We start from the raw sequence: 3,552 nt of genomic DNA, 5'->3' as shown, positions 1-3,552 counted from the left end.
TGAAAGGTGAACCAAGGCTGCTCACAGAGGCACCTTCTGTCAGGCACAGGAAGGTGGAATCCCATTACTGTCTGCAAATTAAGCCTCTGGGGACCAGTTTCAAACAGAAAAGGAAGCCTGTGAGCTTTGCTGCCTGCACCAAGGACAGTAGCTGTTGCAAGTAAATTTTGAGGATGGGGTGCTGGTGAGCCTGTGGCACGAAAGTGCTCCTCACCGCAGTAGGGAAGTGTAGGAGGGAAGTGAAAGCTGTTGGGTTTCCAGCTGAGCTGTCCTGTACTTGAGGTACCCACGCTGTTGTCCGCTTCACAGCAGCAGTGAAGCTTTAAAACATTTGGATCTGGACAAAGGCAGTTAGGGTGTCATTTTAGAGCACAGAGAAATAAACCTCTGCAGATCACTGCTACCAGGTTTTATCCATGGGATTCCTGAGCTGCGGTATGATCACTCTGGATAGATCCACGTGCCATTGTGCTGGGCAACACTTACTTAGTGAGATGTGTGCGTGCCCCTAACTGGGGGGAGAGGGGCTATGGTGATCAGTTGCCTTTTTGAAGACCACTGTTCTAAACCACTTCTCACCCGCTGTCTGTAATTTTCCTATGTAACAGAATGAAATCAGCCTGTCTCCAGCCCATCTCATTGCTGCTGCTCGGGCCCCTGTGGGCAACATGACAGCCGACAGGAATCATGCAGCCTACCTTCAGCTCTTCGGCCAGAGAGGGAGAGTTATCCACAGCCCGGGCAGGCGCTGGAGGCAGAGTGCTCCAGAAATGGAAGCCTACCTTTCTCAGCAGTAATAAATCTGCCTGCATCTGCTGCCAGGCAGGTGGATGGTGGAGCACAAACCAGCATATAATAGAATTCCTGCCTGGAGAAAAGGAAGAATCGGTGGTGAAAGGGTATTTCGACGTATCCACATGGCAAATACACAAGTTGCAACCCCCAGGTTTGCTCTGGCCGGTGGTGCCTGCTAAAGGTCTGCAAGCTTGCAGGTGGCTTTTGACCCTGGTCCATTACCCTTTGCACTCTTCCAAATAATTTATATCTTCATATGGCTGGCAGTTGTTTGGGAATGTGTCCAAGCCCTCAAATGAAAGGCCAGGAGAGGGAATCGGTTTTCTATTTCTGGCTTTGCAACTTAACACCTGCCCAATCTGTGGCGAGTCACTTCGGGCCAGATTCTTAAAGAGGATGGATTAGTGTGGACTCCTCATTTTGGGTCTTTCCCTTGGTATTCAGCTGTAGCTTTAGACACTTCTAAAATTTTATTCCTCAGAGTTCCCTGCTCAGCTGCCACCTAGCTCTGGAGGAGCATGAAGTGCACGGTACTTTCCACTTATTTTATGTGAAGAATTTCATACTGCTCTGCACACTTGGATGCACTTTAATTCTGATGCTGTTGAGTAATGTCCTTGACTAGGCTTTAGATGATCTTCCATCCACTTGCCTACAGGGTTCAAGCCTGAACCTCAAAACGTGCTTATTGGCTTGAAATGCACACAAAACATAAGAGAAAATGCTGTCACACACTCACCTGTCCCTGACCCCCTTTTTTCTTTTTAATCTGGTAACTGTGCTTAAAATGTTTGCCCAAGTAGGAGACCTAGAATCACGTTTGTGCCTTCCAGGAGAGCATCCTCCCAAGGTGGGTGGAGTGGGACTCCCCTCCTGAGACTGGCTTGTTATAGGTAACTACCTGGGGTAATCACTCTATTTATTACCTGTGGGCCTCAGATTTCCAGCTAAATGGGGCTGATAATGCTTTAGTGGCTAATAGGACAGCACGAGACCTGACTTACCACCTACACCTAAAGTGTGTCACGATCCTAGGGAGAAAAGCAGCCTAAAAATACAGCGCAGCTAACATGTTTGGAAGGGCTTGGCGACAGACACGTGTTCGGTTAAAAAATGTTACCCTATTGCTTAATTAGCAAAAACTGCGATTCTTTGTGCCATGGATGCACTTTTCCATGGCTAAGTGCAGCAAGGATTTCCACGGAATTGCGCAAAACCTTGCAGAGCTGGTGGCCTGAAGCTCCAGACTTGGCTTTATATTTCCAAGCCTAGATGAAGGCAGTCCAGTTTCCACAAATGCTGAGTGCCTGCAGATCCCACTTTGATTTGGATGATTATACGCTGATTGAAGAGTGAAGCTTCTAGCAAAAATTCTCACCTGAAGGCCGTGGGAGAGGAAGCAACTCCTGCGTGATGTTTCCCTGCCTTCTGGTGGGAGCTGAGTAGGTCCCTGGGAAGCAAAGTCAGTGCTCTCCTTTTATTCAGTAGTCAACAGTGCCAAGTTAAACTTTGGAAAGCATATTTTGAAGTCTACTCCCCAGTCTGGAAAGATTTAAGGCTGGCTTAAAAACTGTTTCTGCCTTCAAATAGCCCTTGCCCAGGGTTGTGTTGCTTTATCAAAAACAAAAGGAAGAGGGAAAGAAGGGAAAGACAGGACAGACTTTCAAATAGTTGTTTATGGAATGGTAATATTCTGTTAAAATTATTCCTCATCTCGGAGCAAATTAAAGTGATCTTTGCTCCACAAATTAATACTAACGCTATGGTTGTTTATCATGTCTTGGTAATATCACAGGGGAATACAAATATCAACTCCTATCCATTCAAATAGCTGAGATGTAACTGTTTGAGCTTCAGCATTGCAACAGCTGTTTCTCATGTCCTCGGAAATAATTGGTTGTTACAGAGGCTATTTAAATGTGAGAAAATCACTGCGGTTTTATAATTTGTTTATTTTTAAGGAAAAACATAACTGCCCTTTGCTAAGGAGGTGAGGGTTTCAGGTGGGATGGAGGAATAGCAGTATAGGCACCTGATTTACTGTGACATTAAACAGATAGTAAAACCAGAGGCTTATAAATATTAAGATCTTAATCTCACAGCAGAGCTCTACTGGGGAAAAGCCAGAGACAAATAAGGCTTTGCCTGGAACTTGCTGTAGGGTCAGGGCCCCGGCATGCTGTGTTATGGAGCAGGATGACTGTGCTGAGAGGTTATAAATACGAGCAGCTGGCTCTGACAGTAGCATTGCATGAGATTCATGAGAGGACTTAGGCACTCTGCAGCTATTTTTAGGGCATAATTTCATAAAAGTACCTCTTTAGGTGCAGCCTGATTCAGAAACACCTTAAATCCACAAACACCTAGTGTGGTGGGATTGAGAAAGCTCCCTGGCTGCCTGAATGTCCTCTCTCAGGCATGACCAGCGTTGCAGGCAGCTTAGGCATGACCAGAGGCAAGGTCCCTGAGTCACACATGGCTCCCTGTGCACAAAGCTGGTGGCCAGGTTCCCCACCTGGGTTTTAACTTTTCCCTCGATACCTCCTGAGAAGAGACAGCCAGCAGCTGGTCTGGGTAAGGGCCTCGGCTGGTTTGCACCAGCCCGCTGGGCAGGAGGGTTAGCAAAGAGTGAGCGTGACATGAGACACGGGCTGCCAGGAGAGTGGCCAGGCAGCAGGCAGCATCCCACCAGAAGCTCTGCAGAGATGCTGTGCTGCGAGCTAAATCTCCACCACCAGTTTTGGGAAAGAGCTGGCA

Source organism: Athene noctua, chromosome 2 (assembly GCF_965140245.1).
Source record: "Athene noctua chromosome 2, bAthNoc1.hap1.1, whole genome shotgun sequence".
Taxonomy (NCBI): Eukaryota; Metazoa; Chordata; class Aves; order Strigiformes; family Strigidae; genus Athene; species Athene noctua.
Note: the sequence above shows the minus strand (reverse complement) of the source record.